The following is a 17,918-nucleotide window of genomic DNA, read 5'->3' as shown; positions in this document are numbered from 1 at the left end:
AGCAAGGACACCTTGGAATTATCACTAGTGGAAAACGGGCCCCAGGCCCAGGCCTAACAGAAATTGGGCCGCACGCCCTTCTCTGTCCTTAGGTGACTTTCTACGAGGCACTGGGTCCAGGATGGGATGTATTTGCGGGATGGTAGGAGGTAGGGGGACTGGCTCTTAGTTTGCTTCTGGGAGAATGGGGTCCCTCAGTCTGGACAGACAGGGAGAGGGGACCAGAGGTATGTGCTCAGGAGAGAGACCACAGTGTAGCCCCGCCTCAGAGAGGGAGGGAGATTTGCCCAAGGTCACGGTCATGGTCATCTCAGCCCCAGCACCTCTCTCTGTCTTCAGGACCGTTTGCTCATACTTTGAGAGAGAGCACAGAGCCCACCCCTGGGGCACCTCTCCCTCTGGAAGGACCTAGCCCTGTGCCAGGGCACATGACCTGGTGAGTGAAGTACAGGCTGGTCCAGTCCCCGCTGGCCCCTCCACTGGGCACTCTTGCAGTAAACATCCTGTATTACCTTACTCAGTGGTCCGAGAAGGTTCACGTGATAGAATAGTCAGCAGACCTGAGGTCCCCGCACCTGCCACCACCTCCAGAAGGAACCCTGAGCTCAGCTAGCTGTGGCCCAGGGCTGGGTGGCACTCTGTTCTGTTGGCAGGGGTCTTTATATCTCTGATCTTAAACTTGAACGCAGCCTCCGGACCCACCCACCTGCCTGGTTAGCCCTAGCCTCCTCATCTGCCCCGCCCTCCATCCCCAGCTGACCCCAGCTCTCCCACTCCTGATCCTCCCAGTGCTATAGCCCTTTCCTGGACCTCCCCCTCCCCCACTCCAGCCTCCAGGCACCCTCTGACTGGAGGGACATTTTTATCTCTGGCCAGAAACTACTTTGAAGTTTGCAGACTCTTACAAATGGAAGAAATAGTGAGCAGACAGGAGCTGCCACAAGTGCCTGTGCTTCCTCCCTCTCTTCTCCCCTCTTCCTCCTGAGTTTTCACACCCGCTCACCTGGGTCTTGGTTCCACACTTTGCCAAGCCAGCCTGAGAAGCTGGGGCATCTGGGAAACTCTTCTGAGGCCCAGAATCTCCTGTAGAAGACCCGTCAGGCTTGAGGCCTGGGGCACGGGATGCTGTCTCTGTCTCCTTGAGACGGAGTCTCTTTCCTGCTCACAGATTCTCAGGGCCACGAAGGAGCTGGCAGACCATCCTCCCAGCTCTCCTCTACTTCAGATTTGCCTTGACGACAGCATTATTGATTTTTTTTTTTTGCTTTATTTTTATGTGTGTCTTCTACTCTCAAAGAGATTATGCAGATAAGGACAGAGTCCTTTCTTTATTTTTATTTCCCCAAGTCTAAACATAATACAGACTCATAAATATAAATGATGTTAGAGCTGGGTTTGAGTTCATTTTGTTTAACCCCTTCATCTCCCTGACAGTGAAACTGAGGCTCAGATAGGCATCTGACTTACCCAAGGCTTTCTGATCCTGAGCCCGTCCTTCCACTACACCTTTGCTGTTGATTGATTGATTGATTGGTTGATTGATGACACCATCGAGGAACACGAGTGGCAGGCGAGGTAGGGGTGGGGCAACCCCAAGAGTTGTCCCCGTAGGGACCATATACCAATTCCCTGAGGAATGTTGGGAATTTCTCAGAGGAGCCAGTACCACTGCCTCTGACTGCATCTGAATTAAAGGTGCCTCCAGGGGTGAGGGGACTGAGACCAGCCAGCCTGAAGCCCCACCATTTCTTCCAATCTGATGCCCCACTTTCCCTAAACATTTCCCTGGGGAGGTAGAAGGCTTTAATTACTGAAATAAAAAGACATGCTTCAGATCCCAGGTATTAACCAGTACTTTTTCATTGTAAGTGACAGAAACCCAACCTAAGGTGGCTTAGGCAGAAAAGGGGATTTATTGCCTCTTGGAACTGGAAAGAACAGGGGTAGATGTTGCTTCAGGCACAGCTGCATCATGGGGCTCAAATGATGTCTGTAATCTGTCTCCACCCTGGCTCTGTTTTCCTTTGTGTTGGCTTCATTCTCAAGTGTTCTCTTCCCAAAAGAATGGCAGAGATGGACACCAGCAACTCCAGGTCCGCAGTCTCCCACCTTAACATCCCCAGTGGGGAGAAAGCACCCTTTTACCCAATTATTCCAGCAAAAGTCCCAGGATTGAGTTGCATTGGCCTGATAGGGTCACATCCCTATCCCAGAACCAATCACTGTGACCAGGGAATGGAGTGTTCTGATTGGCCAGGCTTGGGTCATGTGCCCTCCTTCTAGGGTCAGGGGTGGAATCAGCCCCACCCATTCCACATGGCCTGAGCCTAGGGCAGGAGATACCTTCGTACTGTGAAAACAACAGAGGCCCACTCTCCTCTTCCCAGTTTCACCCGTCCCAACCCCACCTGGATTTGCTTAGCGGAAGTGTCCTGGCCTCGTTTGGGATGGATGGATAAAGATGTAGATGAGAGAGACAGCAGTGGAAATGGCTCAAAAGCATGGATCCAGAAGGGAGTAAATTGTTGGGGAGATAAAAGTTTCTGGATAACTCATCTCTTGGCTCTCAATCCCCAGCAAGGATAGTAACTGATGAATATAAACTTATTCACATCCATTATATGTGTTTATCGATCCTCATAGAAGTGTCATAAGATAGGGAGAGGAAACAGGCTCAGAGAATGAAGTAACTTGACCAGGGTCACCCAGTGATTCAGTATTAATGAGAGTATTTGAATCCAGCTCTCCATCCTAATCTCTCGGTCTTGCCCTATTCTTGATACCAGGCCAGCACCCCCAAGGACCTGGTCTGGTGATGGCTGAAAGGCAAAGGGGGCCTACCATTCAATCTACTCTGAGAGCTGCCCAGGGTGCCGGAGCCCGGCCCTGTGCTGCTGCAGGGGCAGGGAGGGCAAACTTGGCCGGAGACCAGTGCAGGCTGCAGGAGGTGGATAGCCTCTTGCAAATGAAATATTCATGGTGGTTATTAAATCAAGTTTTATTGGAATAAAAATACACTTGCTGAATACATTTATTTACCCCCAGTTCCTTTCAACCCCCTTCTTTCCCTGAGTGATTTCATTTGGGGGCCAGGGAAGGTTTTTTTTCCTCAAGTAAATTAGACTTAGGTCAGCAGAATAAGATGCCACGTCAGGATTGGTGCTTGGCGAGAGAGGAACCCGCCAGGAGGCTGTGAGGGGCCTCCTGGATGACTGAAAGGTGCGGGGGGAGGGGGAGAGGGGGAGGGGGAGAGGGGGAGGGCCCCCCCCCCTGCAGGGGATGCTCCTGGGTCACACGCAAAACCCTCCACCTGTTCACAAACACACGTGCGTACCCTCTCCCCGCAAAACCCTCCACATGTTCACAAACACACGTGCGTACCCTCTCCCTCTGCCTCTACTCTGCCCCCAGCTAACTGTGAGAGGCCGAGGCCAACATCTGGAGCCAGAGAGAGCCCCACAGGCCTGGGGCTATGGCAACGGCTCTCCTTGTGAGGCTGACCCTCAAGTTCTTCTTAGGGGGACCCCATCTAGGGGGACACACAGGCGTCACTGACTCTGTCCTCTCTGCTAAATAGTTATCCTTTCAACGCTTTTCTTCCTCAACTCACCTCTCCTGGTATCTTTCTCTTCTTCCATCTCCACAGATCTCCATTTCTCTCTCTCTCTCTTTTTTTTTTTCCCATTTCTCTTTATCAGAGTTCTCAGCCCCTCTCTGGAGCCTCTGTCTCTCCAAATACTTCTCTCTTTTCTTTTTTCTTTAAATACTTTTTAAAAAGTTAATTAATTAATTTTTGGCTGCGTCGCGTCTTTGTTGCCGCGCAGGGGCTTTCTCTAGTTGCGGCGAGCGGGGGCTACTCTTCGTTGTGGTGCACGGGCTTCTCATTGCGGTGGCTTTTCTTGTTGTGGAGTACGGGCTCTAGGCACACAGGCTTCAGTACTTGTGGCATGTGGGCTTCAGTAGCTGTGGCTCGTGGGCTCAGTAGTTGTGGCTCACAGGCTCTAGAGCGCAGGCTCAGTGGTTGTGGCTCACGGGCTTCGTTGCTCTGCAGCATGTGGGATCTTCCCGGACCAGGGCTCGAACCCGTGTCCCCTGCATTGGCAGGAGGATTCTTAACCACTGCGCCACCAGGGAAGTCCCTCCAAATGCTTCTCTCGATGTCGCTATCTTTTGGGCTCCGTGCGTCTGCTTGGCTGTCTGTCTCTTTGTCTCTCTCACCTCATATTTAGAACAGTTCCAGAGCCACACACACACGGAGTCTCACACACACCTTGACACACTGTCTCACAGTCTGACATGTCCACACCCACAGTTTCACAGACACACAGACACACAGACACACACACACACACACACACACAAGCACTTACTCTTATGTGCCCTCTCACACACTCTTACCCTCACGCTGTTGCACACGTGTTCAGGCTGCTGGCTGACTCAGCAGATAGAACCAGGGTCCTCTGTCTCCACTCCCTGACCCGGGATGGGCATCTGGGGTTTCCCCACTGCTCTGTACCCACCCATCAAAACCATAGGGTGGTTCTGGGGACAGCCCAGCCATCCGAAGCCACCCTCTTATTCCACAGCCAGGGGTCAGAGGTAAGAGCCAAGAGGATGGAGCCCAGACAGGTATTACCTGTCCTGCAGGGACACCATTGGATGAGGTGGAAGGCCCCTCCCAACTGGGCCGTGCCACCTGGATGGTCCACAGCCTGCTCAGTCAGTGGGATGAAATGGAGCCTTCATGTAACCCTGAGACCACGCTGTCGAGCACCCAAGGGAGACAGATGTTCCTGTAAGCAGAGCCTGGCTTCTCTCACTGTCCATCCCTGACCATTGCCTGTGACCCGCCCAGCTTTGTCCTGTAGGCAGCCCTGCTCCCTGAGGCCTGGGGGACCCTACTCAGGTCTGAAAGTCCCTGCTGGGTGGGCCCTGTTTGCGGGTCCAGCTCCTAAGGGTCGCCTCTTACTTACCCCTGGTCTCATCCAGTCTGCACAACACACACATCCTGGCACACCTGGTGCCCTTCCGCTCACCTTCCCCTCTTAACTATTTCTTATTTCAACCCCACCTGGCTCCTCTCCCGGGACATTTGAAAGTCAGGCTCTTTTCCTGCCAGGAAACCCTCTCAAGTCTGTCTCATCTCTCTCTCTCTCTTCTGGGCTTTAAGTCCAGTCACCCCTGGAGTCAGGCTCCATCTTGTGCTCTGTAGACTGGCCAAGTCAGCTTCTTGCCCCCTCTCCACCTCCCTGAGCACCTGTGACCAACACTCTCTTTGGGACACCTCTCTGCACCGACCTGACCGGCAGGCCTTGGAGGGTAGAGAATCCAGCCCAGAGTCATTTCTGTGCCTGGAACAAAGACTCCAACAAAAATGCCCTCTGAGCTTCAGCTCCCAGACCCCTCCAGCAGGTGGAGCCTGTGGGTACCGAGGAGAAGGGTGTGATCCTCCCACACTGAAGAGCAAGCTAGCACCTGGGGTGGGGGGAGGACAGGAGAGGCACTCTGGGAAGGAGAGAAAAAATGGGTCCAGCCAGCAGGGTCAGAGTGAAACCGACAGAACACGTCTCAGGACTTAGTAGAGCGTAGGTTTTTCTGTCTCAGCACAGAAAGAGTTCAGCAAGAGACAGAGAGACAGGTAAGGAAAGAGTTTATTAGTATAGGACCCTTGTGAGACATGCAAGCGGGCGGGCAAGGAAGTGCCACACCCAGAACTTAGTGGACTACAGTTTTATATCAAAGGAAAAGTGGGGAGGGGGAGAAGACCACCTTCTTCCTCATTCCTGAGTGGATGTCAAGCTTCCATCATCAGTTTCTCCTCAGGCAGGGGAGATTTCTTGTACCTACTTGGTCAAACTGAGACTGTTATGGCACAATGGAAATGAGCAAAAAGACGGTAACATATACTAAAATATGGTAAATCATCTCAGGTTTCAGAATCATGTCACCTTTTCCTTATATTTTTGTTTTTAGTGTGCGCAGAGGAGCATGTCCTAGGAATCATTAAATTACTGACCTCACTGGGCAGGATGTGTGTCTCACGCAACCATTGTTTTATTGTTTTGGGGGCATGTCTCATGTTTCTGTTGCATGGTTTTGTTGCTAAGCAAGACTGCTTGGTTTTGTGGTTAAGCAAACCTGCTTTCTTGAGTGATCGTTAACTTACAGGGTCTCCCATCCTTTCTTCTTTACTTACAATCCCCTAGTGGGATTCACTATTTAATCACCTACTTTGTCCCTTTACTCTGTCCCTACCAAGAAGACCGCAGGGTGGCGAGGGTAAGAAGAACCAGCTTTATCTGAGAGGGAACATGGTGCCTAGACAGCCCTATTCCAGCTTCTTCACTTTACTAGCTCTGTGGCCTTGAGGGAGTTACCTAGCATTTCTGAGTGTCGGTTTCCCCTTCTGGAAAATGGGCACAGTAATAGCCATTTAGGGGCTAAAGTGTGAAATGTGCTTGGTCCAGAGAAGGAGCTCAATTCATGGCAGGCACTGCTGTAGCCATCATTAGCAGCAGCATCCTGCCTGTGGGTACCAACAATTCCATGAGGTGGCACTGAGGCCTCCCGTCAATCTGACCATCTCTGCCAGGCCCGACATGCGGCTGTTGGCAGATGATAGCTCCTTTGCGGTAATAATGGGCCTGGCTTCTGAGTCCTCCCCTCCTTGTGCCCCTGCTGCTTATGATAATTTAATTGATCGCACTCACACCTGCTGTGGATCTCCAACAGCTCTTCTTGGCTTAACTCAGAAAAGAGAAAAAAAACAACAACAACCGTGCCCAACATCTCTGTAATTAGGAGGTTTGGCTCAGTCCTGAGTCAGGGGATCATGAGTGAACCAGAGGGGGCTGCAGAGCATCCCCTATCAGAAGTGTCGGAGGAGGAAAGAAACCAGCCCCAGCCCCAGTCAGGCCACCTTTGGGACAACTTCCTGTCTCCATAGGCATCCCTTTCCCCATTCACAGGGAGCGGATAATTAAACCAGGGTAATGAAGACTCATTCATTGCTAATTCCTGCAGTGTTGAAACGAATTTACACTCCTGTGCAAAGGAAAAAAAAGAATTTAAAATTTGAAAATAAATAAAACCTCAAATAGCGCTTACTATGTGCCAGACACTCTTTTAAGCCCTTTACAAACAATAACTCATTTAAACTTGTGGTTTTGAAGGTGATATTCGTCTGTCAGCTTGGATTTGTAGCTGGAAGCTTTGTAAAAGAAGGCAGTTTGGATCAGAGACAATTTGTCAATGTTACAGGTTGTCGAGGGTGTTGTAAGAGGAGTCACTGTGTTTAAATTTTGTTTAACTCCTTGCTTCCAGAACAAAAAGTTGGATGGAGGGAAAGGAAATTTTTTTCTTAAAGAAAAAAATGACAAATTGTTTTGTTTTTGTTAGAAAATTCAGGGTTGTGATTCTGATCCCTGTTAAAATCCTTTGAACCATGTAAATGAGACAGCCTGCTGCTCTCTGGTGGCAGCATGCAAGTATTGTAGGAAAAGTACTCAAGAAGGTTATTTTGCAAACCTGAGTGATGGGGGGTGTCGGGGGGCGGGTAGCAGCAAAAACTCAACTGATCCTAATTGATCATTGAAAGAAAAAAACATAGGGTGCGGGACGGGGGAGGTGATAAGTTGAAACAAGACTGGCCATATGCTGATGATTACTGCAGCTGAGAAAAACCGTTTTTAAAATTAGTTAAATAGAAGGAAAAGAGTGTTCTATAAGTAGGAATGTCTTTGCCCTATCTCATTCTATAATTTGAGGCCTAGAAATGTTGAAGGGTCTGTCTCCTATTCCAAAGACAGTGATTTCCCACCCAGCCACCCCAGGGGGTTGGGCTCTGATGAACCTGCCAGTGGCTTCACCTCCACCCCCACCTACCACCCAAAGCAGCATGGGGAAGAAGGTGACCACTGGATGAGCAGAGATTCAGGGCCAGGGGAAAGGTGTGGCCTTCCCATCATCCTCCTAGGCTGTAGTCAGTGGCCCTCCTTGTGGTCCTCAGGGCTTCTAGCTCAGCACTTCATTAGGGCAGGTGTGTGCCACCTCTTTGATGATTTCTTGCCACAGATTTGCTTTCCTCGACTTAACAAACATTTGCTGAGTGCATACTCTGTTCTAGGTACTGTGTTGGAAGCTTTCTGTGTGTGTTCTCATTCCATTTTCTGGGGTAGACGCCTTACCCCCATAGATGAGGACACTGATACCTACCCTGAATCGCTATCATTTTTAGGACTCTCTTCTCCACCAGATTGTGAGTTTATTGACCCAGGGGCTGTGCTTTATTTTTCATCTTTACTTCCCCATCATCTTATAACAGTAAAGAGTCAATAATTGTTGAGTGAATGATTAATCATTCAACAAGAGGTTATATGACTTACCCAGGTTATCATACAGCTCGTAAGTGGCAGAATCCGGATTCAGATCTAGCCCAGAGCACCCTTTGCAGCTACACAGCTGCCCAAATGATGCTCAAACTCCTCGATTAATAAGACATTTGTAACTTCTAAACTTATATCAGTTGGCTGATGACTGCTGCAGAGGTGACTAATCCAGAAGGCTGTCGGCTGATGGGGAGGGCATATCATGTGTATAGACCCCTTCCCTTGGCTCCCTGGTCCACAGACAATTGTGCATAGTGGTGTTCTGGAGCTGGCTCACACTGGCTCATGAGAGCTGATCGTGCCCATCTCTTCCCAACTCTATGTTTTGTTACTTCATATCGGTAGCTTGCAATCAGCCATGGTAGGAGTATTTACACCATGGAAATTGGCAAATGCTACATATCAAGGTTTCTTTGGGGGTTTTTTCTCTGAAGACCTGACAAACCTTTACAAGTACCTCACTGACTAGGTTGTAGCTGGTAATAGGAAGCTCTGGAGTGAAATGTGACCAGGAGGTGTGCATCTCCATGTGGTTATTTTCCCAGGGGAGGGCTGGGGCTATTACACCTCATAGTTCAGAGCTGCACATGTACAGGTTGCTGCACATGCTGTGATGCTGTCAGGAAGTCAATGAAGATGAAAGAACGCAACTCTCAGCTGCTTTAAATCACTTGCCTCTCACAGAATTGGACAACACCATGACGAGGAGTTGAGGGGGCTCCCCAGAGCACTTGATGAGTGATGGGCAATGCTGGTACTTGTTCTTGAGGTACCCAGAGAATCTCAAGACAGTTTTTGGTGACTATCTCTCTCCTTCCTGGATTTGTCCTTCCAAAGTCTTTCTAAGACTTCCTGGCTGGGGATTCTGGAGCAAACTCTGTGTGTGGAAGAAGAATAATGGAAGGCAGGTAGTTGTCTCACGTAACTGTATCTCATTTAGCCTTAGGAAAGAGCCACCCTATGAGATAGACATCTTATTCCCAATGTACTGAATTGCATAGTTTTTCCCAACATCCATGTCCACCTAGAGCCAATGAATGTGACCTTATTTGGAAATAAGGTCTCTACAAATGTAATCAAGTTAAGATGAGATCATACTGATATGCCAGTCACCCAAATGCAGAGTCTAGGAGTCCCACATTCAATCATTTGCAGGTGCCATCAACCCTACTCATCTTCATGCTGCTGTTTTCCCCATCCCCCACCACCACCACTGCCTTGGTTCCAGGTCTCCTTAGCTTGTGTTTGGACCATTGCAGTAACTTTCTCATGGTCTCTGCTTCATCTGGTCTCTTCTTACTCAGATTCGTCTTAATCAGATCAGGGTCCCTGGGCCACCACCCTGACCATGGCCCTCCTCTGTTCAAAGTCTGCAGCCACTTTCACTGGCCCCAAAGAAGTCCAGATTCTCCTCTTGGAATTTATAAGTCCTCCATGATCTGGCCCCAACCTGTTCCTCCAGCTTTGACCCCCCCACCTTTGCCCCTTCACTCCCCCTTAGCCATCCAATATCCAAATTGAACTGCTCTTGTTTGTTCACCATAGTTTCCTATCTTTGCTGGGTTCAAGGTGTCACTCTTCTGTTTATTGACTGGGTTCCTCTCTGGACCCCTTCATAACATAATGATGAGACCACGTACATCCTACACAGTCTCCACTATTTATGCCCACCCCCAGATTTCTTTCCTTTCTTCTTCCTGCAAAGGAGTGATAATGGAGTGAGACAATCCCAGATGCAATTCTTTGCCCCTTATTTGCTGTGGGAATGTGGCAAGTTACTTGATCTGAGAGTCGGTTCCATCATACATCTGTTCTTCAGTGAGTTGTGGAGATTAAATTAGATCATGTGTGTAAGGTCCACAGCACAGAAAAGACAGTTAGGAAATGGGGGCTCATCTGGATCCCCAAGGACTCAGGATAACAAAGACGTAACTTAAGTCACCATGTTGATATCAAGAGTAGCTGTCTAGAGACCAGGAGTCTGGAGACCTGGGGCAGGGGTTGGTGGCCTGATTTCTTGAGGCCCAGGAGGATAACAGGAGTCAACAGAGCCAGGGTGGGAGGGTGAGGCCAAGAACAGACAGGGCTGATTCTCCAGGGCCATACTGGGTACCAAAGTTCCCTGCCTGAAGATATGGGCCCCATGGTAGAGGACAGAGACACGAGACAAAAGCTGTCCCTGCCCTCCAGTCTCCCCCAGCTCAGCTGGGCATACTTTCTGCTCCATGTGGGTGGGAATGGACATGGAGACAAAAGACTTGAGTTCCAGCCCCAGCTGTGCAGTGATTCAGTGGGCCATCTTGAGCAAGACCCTGCTCCTCCATGGGCCTCAGTTTTTTCGTCTGGAAAATGACAGGGCAGGAGAGGAGGATCTCCAAGGTTCTTTCTACAAAAGGGACAGTGAGATGGAAGTTAATCTCCATCCACTGATACAGCAACAGAATTCTAAACGGATTCTAAACAAAGCCCTGACCCGCTGGCTGGCAGATACTACACTGACCCTTTCTGCAGAGGCCTCTGTGCCAGGGCGGCCCATTATCAGACGCCTTCCCTGCTTCCTTAGGGAAACTAACAAGATCTGGGATGGCCACCCCAGGGCTCCTAAGGGAGGCTCTGCTTCCTGGTGGCTGTGGCAGCTGTGGCTGCAGGGGCGGGGAGTGGGGGGTGGTGAAGGAGTGGCAGGTGCTTCTGGGCCTAGTTTAGGGCACAACAGAGACAACAGCACATCTGCCCTACGTGTGTTTTCTTATTTGTTCCCAGCAGGAAATCAATGATGTCAGAAACTATGTGATAACTCTGCAGTCCCAGTCAATAGACCCTGATTAATTTGGTCATGGCTGTTGGGTAAATTTGCTGCATCATAATTAGAATTATTAATTAAAAATAGGAAATCAATTTTGACACAAATTAAGCAAAGGAGGACTCTGTTGGGCCACTTTGACATTGTTTGGGCAGGTACTTGAGGACACTGCGTGCTCAGCTCTAGTTTTGGGGCCACGCACCCCATGTGACCCCCAGATCCTGCCCAGACTGTAAGAGTCTAGCTTCCAGTCCCCACAGCTAACAAGGGAGCAGAGAGAGCCCCTAGGCCTCCAAACTCCAGAGCTGGAGGCCCCCCAGAAGCACCTCACTCAATACCCTTATTTTTAACATTGGAGAAAAGAATTTGGGGAGAAAAAAAAATCTTTCTTTTATTTCTGCTTGTTATTTTGCATTCTCCATTCACATGCATATATCATTTTATCATCATAATGTATACATATGGTATGTGATCTCATGTTCTTTTTCCTCTCAACAGCATGGCGTAATCACTCTTTCATTTGCCACCCAATTATCATGTGGATGGCTGTATAATATTCCATGGATGTACCACACTTTACCTTACCAGTTCCCTATTGTTGGCTATTGAGTTGTTTAATAATAATAATAGCTACATTCATGGGGGTCTTCTGTCCTCACAGCTTGTACTATGGGCTTTACGTGCACTGTTTTGTCTAATCCTCACAACAATCCTGTGAAGCAGGTACTATCATTATCCCCATTTTACAAACGGGGGAGAGGGACTTGTTCAAGGGACTTGCCCAAGGTCACATGAGGCTCACCGGAGGTGGAGCTTGTGAGAAACTGAGAGTTCTTAAGCACGACACTGTTCTGCCTCTGGTTTCCCTGTTTTTGTGTAAGCAGGTAGCCGTGCACAGCTTCCCACATCTTGCTTTTTTCTTTTCCAAATGTCAGTTTTACAGACAAGGAAACTGAGGTCTGAAGTAATCTGCTCCAGGTCCCACAGCTGGGCAATGGTATATCCAGGAAGGAAGCCAGGGCTTCTGCTCCTTGGTCAGGACTCCAGCTACTCCCCACCCCGGGTCCCCTTCCTCCTCTGTCCCCTCCCTCCTCCTTGCTCCCTCGGGATCCTCTGAAATCTCAAGGTGGCCACATCTGGTTAGAGCGGTTCCTGGGAGCATCTGTCCTGAGCTGAATGCAGATACTGGAGTCGCTGGAGGGACGGACAGGGCAGGTCCTGCTGCACCTGGGGAATCTCCGTACCAGCTGTGGGGCAGCCACCACCTGTGACCGCTCCTCCCAGGCCCCTTTAAGCATGTGCCCATCCATGTGATGCCACAGAGAGAGCTGCCAGGGCCCCAGCGCTTTAGCTGGGGAATTCCCTCCCTCTCCCTTCGCCCCACACCCACTGCCACACCTAAGGCTCCCCACCCTCAGGAGTGGACCATCTGACCATGTCCACGAGAGCAGTTTTCTAATCTTCACTCCACCAAGACAGTGGCCTACACTCTTCACGTGGGCTGGTGCCAAGGTAAGCTGCCTGTGGATTATAGGCTGTTTCAGTGGCTCCTGGTAATGGAGCCCCACCCTTCCCCCAACACCCACTGTTTAAGAAAACATCTAGGAGGGCAAGTAACACAGAGGGAAGTTATCAGGCGCTTACAATCTTGACGCACTGTTATTTAGTATGAAAAATAAATTATTCACCAGCTTTGTACTACATTAGTAGCATATCACTATGACAAACCTCACACTCTAGCGTGTTACGTCAGTTTGTCATGAATGACACAACAGTAAGTGCACCAGTCTAAAACACACAGATTGTTCTGCACTGGTACCAAAAATTATTTTCTAAAATATCTGCCACTTTGGGCAAAGTCCTTCAAGGCTCCTTTTTTTCCCCGTTTTGTTTACAAGACCAAATATGACCCAGCATCTTCACTCACTAGATTCTGCTCAGTGGCCCTGACCTCTGCTTTTGAAATGCCCACACTCTGCCTCCTTCTTTCACGCTGACACCCCTCTTCCCAGGACAGAGTCCCTGGGTCTTGGGGGAAGATAGTCTTGAGTCACAGATATGAATCTGCCTGACAGCTCCCAGCCCAGTACCCTTCTACACTCCCTTCCCTGCCCCTTTTTTCCTATACCCACAATCAGCAGTCCCCCAGCCCCTTGGAAGGGGCCCCCAAGGACACTCCCTCCTCTCCAAATGAGGTTCTTGGTCCCCCGTGACTCCCTAAAAGCACCGTTAAGGAACCAGTCTTCCCTGTCCCGGTAATTTACAGTACTGTGTGCCATAAAAAGTTAGTTTGAAATGTTCTCTAACCAACTTAATTACCGCGAGCCTCCTTCTGAAGATCATTGCAGCTGGTTGAATATTAATCTGCAATTCAAAGAGTCCCCAGGTACAGACTGCAAGATCTCATACATACAAGTAATTAAGACCACAAGCAGACAGACTCCAAAGAACCGGGAATTTTCTCCCAGAACACGAGAGTGAAAAGCTCTTATGAACTTCAGGTTGCATTGTTGTCCCTCTCACCAGCCCCCCAGCTCACCTGGCAGGCTAGGCTGGGACAGGAGCTCAGGTTTTGCTATTTTGTGGGTTCTAGGACATGGGATATTGTTACATAGAGGCAGGATGATGTAGTAGAAAGAACACTGGACTGGGAGTCCAGGAACCTAGTTTATAGTCCCTGTGACTCTTTTATCTTAGGCAGTTTACTGTCCCTCTCAGACTGTAAGCCCTGTGGGGCAGGGATTGTGTGTGTGTGTGTGTGTGTGTGTGTGTGTGTGTGTGTGTGTGTGTGTGTGCGCGCGCGCGCGCATGTGTAACACTTTATTTTCCTAAGATTGTCTCAAGTATTGCCTTGGCTATTACTTGAGGCTAAATGTTGCATAAGCCTCATGCTGATAATGACGCTGATTAACTCTGCCATCAGCATGAGGAGGTAGCCAGGGCTGGCAGAAGTTCCTAGTGACTCACTTATGCTGACCCAAGAGGCTTTCTAAAGTTGGCTCATTCGGTGATGGAACTGTGGACCCCTCAGCCCTAGGCAGGTTAGTGGTGTATAGCCACTGAATAGGATCCCGAGTTAGCCTTGGTGGTAGCCACTAAACCAAGAGAGAAGGAATTCAAACCAGGATAGTAGAAGGAATGTGGTGAGGTGCAGTCCCTGGGGAGAGTAAGGGGCTTGTGTTTGCTTGGAAGGCTGGATCAGCAGGCTCAACTTCCTCTGCTTCCCAGGGAAGCGTGAAGGTCCCTCTCTCATTGTGTGTCCACCTGCGCAGGCTCCCCTTGTTTGGAGACTAGACAGGCCACCAGCGGATAGCTGTCCTTGGCTCTCTCCCAGCCCTGGAGCCCACTTCTCTGTGCTTACTGATCTAGCCTTTAGAAAGGGCTTTTATATACAGGTTATTTAATGCCATTCAGTTATCTTATTCCTGGTATATAGGAACAAAAAGCAGAATGACAACAGCAATTAATTTTCCTGTCGAGGATGCCAGGAGCTGGAAGAGAGCCAGACCAGAGCCAGGGAGCAAGCAGAACACCGAGATTTTGAATTCACAGCCCAGAGTCTCCGGGGCCCACCCTGTATAAATCATGTCTGCTTTGGGGCTCAGCCACACATGAAGAAGAGAAGGGAAAGGAAGTCTGTTTACTCTCTGGACCCTGATGCTTGGCCCTTCCAATCAGAGATGAAATGGAAATGAAAGTTGTTGACTAGGCCCCTCCTCACCTCCCTCAGAGAGCTCTAGCCAGCATTTCTTTAGCCCTGTGGGCTCAGAGAACTCAGTAAGGGAGAAACCCAGTGCTTAGGTTATGTAGGACATTTTAGCTGTCAGGGACCAAGTCCCATCCTTCATTTTAGAGCTGTGGAAGTTGAGGTCAAGTTGCAGTTGAATAGTAGTAAAGCAGAGACAAGAACCCCAGTCTCTTGACTTCCAGCTCAGCATCTCTCCTCTGCCCCATCCTGCCTCCCTCATGATGATAACAAAATGGATGTATGTGTGTGTGTGTGTGTGTGTGTGTGTGTGTGTGATTCTTCTCCTCATCCCTATCCCACCTATACGGTCAATTCTTATTGCCTTCATTTTGCAAAGGATGAATACTGAGGCTCATACAGTGCTACAACTTAGCAGACCTTTTGTCATCTAAGAATTCATTTTACTCTTATAACCATCCTGGTGGATACATTTTAGTATACCCCTTTTCCACCAGAGAAAACTGAGGATTGGAGAAGTGAAGTGAGTTTCCCAAGGTCACACACAAGCTAGTCAATGGGTAAGTTGGACTCGAGCCCAGCTGTTCTCTACTATGTGAACAGGTTAGTGGCAGAGCCAGCAATAGAATGTGGGCACTGACACTCAGCCCTCAAACCCTTTATAATGTCCCAGGAGGACACACTTCCTTACCTGGCGAGACTGCCCCTCAGCTCAGTGAGTACCAAATGACACCACACCACTTTTTCCACTTAGAGATGCTTCACTACCCACCTCCACTCTGAAGTTCTGTGATGCTTGCAGATGTCACCAGGCACCATCTGAAAAGGTTTTGATTTGCCCACACGGAAGCCACCTGAACAGTTTTTCTCAAAACATTCTCAAGAGTTCTCTGAACTTAACTCACCGCCCCTGGCCCTCCACCTGCCACACTCACTGCCTTCTTTGCGTCCCACCCTGAGAGATAGTTCCACTTCATACTTACTGGAGGAGGAACCATAATAGCGCTGCCAGTTAATAATTATATTGCACTTAAGTGTTTTTGCAAGCGTGTTTTCAAGCATTCTGTCACCTGATGCAATTATCTCCACTTGACAGATGAAGAATCAGAGAGACTCACTGTAGTGAAGGGATTTGCTGTGGGTCACGCAGTCTGTCAGTGGCTGAGCTAGAACTCAATCCCAAACTTCCTGGTTCCCAGTTCTATGCTTTTCAGCATAAGGTTGGGAAAGAACAAATACTAGAAGAAGGCAGGGAGTGGGGGAGAAATTTCAGGAAAGCAAATGCCAAAAACCCCTCTAAGAAGGGCGTCTTCCTGTCGTTTTGATCACCAGAATGTCCTGGAAATTGAAGCATTAATTTGTAGCTTAGAGCGACAAGAATAGAAGGAATTATTCTGCTTTCCATGGTCTGTGTTCAGATGTTCCTTGGTGTGGAATTCAGCACCAGGACAGCGCCCCTGGCCCTGGCGTTCATTGTAAGACCTGAGAAGCAGAAGAGTCCAGCTTTCATCCTCTGTATAAACCATTTCCATAATACTTAGAGCCCATCTGATCTCTTCTTGAATACCCCCTGCAATGGAGGAATCTTACACTTTCAGTCCTTTCCATTGATACACGGTTTGTTCTTGGACATTCCTATTACAAGTGGAGGAAGTCAGGGAAATGGTTACACTGAGAAGAGGATCACCAAATTCTTTTAAACAGTATTAAATATTTGTGACATATAGAAAAATAAAAAAAAATATGAAAAACACCCACCACCCATACTGAAAAAAATATAAAGATTCACTGTGTTTGCCTCAGATCCTTTTTAAAGAAAGAAAATGTTACAAAAAAATATTTGAAACCCCCTTAACGCCTTTCTCTGATCAAATTCTCCTCCCTCTCTCTCCCCAGGGGTCATCTGTATGGTTGTTAAGACCCTTGAATTCAGAAAGTTATGTCAGAGCCAAAAAGGTTCCTGGAGACCTTCTTTTCCAACCCACTCATTTAGCAGATGAGCAAAGCAAGACCTGGAGAAAGGATTTGACTTAAGATCTCAGTGGTGGTCGTAAGCCTTTTCATGGCCATCATCTTCTTTTTAATTTCATCCCAGTCTTTGGTGTGGGGTGAGACATGGATTAGTATATCTCTTTTACACGTCTTTGGGTTGTTTGACTGCCTTTTTAGCTCTCCACCTCACCTCAAAGATATCAAGTCACACTCTGTTGCATGTGGAAATATCAGGAAAATCGTAGAATCCCCTGTTTTTCGTATGAGAAATTTGAAGTCATGGTAAAGATAACTAAATAATAAGGGAAATCAAATTGACTTGCCTTACGGGGGTTGAGAATGGGATTGAGTGGAGCAGGACTCGAGGTGATGGGGCAGCAAAGCATCAGGCACATGAAGGCATAGTCTGCTGGAAACCTGGGTGTGAAGGGTGCCAAGGTGGGGGGGGCGTGGGGGAGGATAGGGCATTGGGAAGGGAGGACCTGAGTGTGGAGGGCTTTGAATGCCAGGCCCCCCCATGCATCTGGACTTGAGCCTCGAGCCACTGGAGGCCATGGAAGGGCTCTACACAAGGCAGTGACCTCATCAGATTGATCATTTGGAAAGATCACTCCAAAAGTTAGGCACAAGTGGGGTGGGGGAAGATACTAGAAGTGGGGCACTCGTTTGGACACTTGTCACAATGATCTGTAGCCACCCATAGCTTCTCCTTCTCCTGGTGCTGTTAGGTCATTTGGCAGATACTGGACAGCTCTCAGGCCCTGATGGCTTATCCCAGGCCAGCTTTTCCTCCCCACCCTCCATTCAGTCACTCCCAGTGATAGGAAATTTGTCTTCATGAGACATCAGAAGAACATGGCAAGGGAAACCACCATTACACACTCTCACATGGCAGGGAAAAGGCAAGCAAAGGGGAGAGTTTTGCACTCTATTTCTGGCTCGCAACTGTGGTTCAGCTCTAATGCTGCGGTAGAAGCAGCCCTGGGCCTCTGGAGACCTGTTCAAGGCTCAGCACTGTCCCTAGTTCATCACG

General features: G+C 48.9%; 1 protein-coding gene across 4 annotated transcripts in view; it reads left to right on the top strand.

Moving 5' to 3' along the window:
• Positions 1-17,918, top strand: part of MEGF11 (multiple EGF like domains 11) — a 232,898-nt gene that overhangs the window by 112,859 nt on the left and 102,121 nt on the right. The gene's annotated exons all lie outside the window — the stretch shown is intronic.

This window comes from Physeter macrocephalus, chromosome 11 (genome assembly GCF_002837175.3).
Source record: "Physeter macrocephalus isolate SW-GA chromosome 11, ASM283717v5, whole genome shotgun sequence".
Lineage (NCBI taxonomy): Eukaryota > Metazoa > Chordata > Mammalia > Artiodactyla > Physeteridae > Physeter > Physeter macrocephalus.
This window is presented reverse-complemented; position numbering and strand designations above follow the sequence as displayed.